A 1,057-nucleotide genomic window follows, 5' to 3' on the forward strand; every position below is an offset into this window, starting at 1 on the left:
CAGTGTCCTGTGTTAAATGGGACTAACAACAGAACCTACCCCACAAGGCTGCTGTGACACGCTCCCACACATCGCGCGCTCACAAAAGTGCCTGGTACTTAAGTGCTTGATAAATGGTAGTTAGTGTTGCAAATCGCGATGACAATTTGACTTTTTTCTCAAGGAAATGGAAAGTCCTTGGGAGATTTTAAGCAGGGGAGGAACAAGGACTGATTCAAGGTTAAAACGATGGCTCTGGCTATTATACTGAGAAGAGATAGAAGAGACTGAATTAGGCGGGTGGAGAAGCAGAGATCCAGGCAAGTGACAGTGGTGGCTTGAGAGTCTGGTGACAGCAGTGTATTGTTCCCACACAGCTTTAGTCAGTCAGAGCTGCTTCTGGCTGCTTCCAAACCAAGAGCGCTCACTGGTAAAGCAGGCGAGGCTAACTGGTGGGAGATGAGGCTGGAGGGCAGGCATGGTCAGATCACACAGGGCCTCACCTGATCCTAAGGAGGTGAGCTTTGGGGAAGGCAGTGGGGAGTCTTTGGAGGGAAGAAGAGTGAAAAGATCAGATTTACATTTCCCAAAGGAGCAATACAGATGATAAACAGCAGAGGAGAGATTTAGAGACCAGAAACCCAGAAACTGGCATCTGGGGGCAGGAGGCGGAGGGAGAATGTTCTGACAGTGGCACTGGGTCTTGGGAATAGTGACTGAGACTCTACCGCTCTCCTCAGTGGTGGACTGGGACCCCTAACGGACTCCAGGGTTGCGATGAGCTGAGTCGGCTAGAACCTGGAGAAACCCCATCACAGCCCGACTGGTTTAAGCCAGTGCTGGAGGAATCCACACAGCAAATGGCAGGATTTAATCACAGCCACTGGAAACAATCTGACTCCAGCCTCCCGGCTAGAGGTGATAAGGCAGCAGGAAGGCCAGAAACGACAGACCTGTCCTGTGGACCCGATCGCTATTTAAATGTGTGAATGAGTTACTATGGAGACTGCGGATTAACATGGAAAACCTGGCTGCCCAGGCCTGCGGGTGCCCACTGGCAGCAGTGACTGGAGGCAGG

This window comes from Pteropus alecto, unplaced genomic scaffold (genome assembly GCF_000325575.1).
Source record: "Pteropus alecto unplaced genomic scaffold, ASM32557v1 scaffold15, whole genome shotgun sequence".
In the NCBI taxonomy this organism is placed as follows: domain Eukaryota; kingdom Metazoa; phylum Chordata; class Mammalia; order Chiroptera; family Pteropodidae; genus Pteropus; species Pteropus alecto.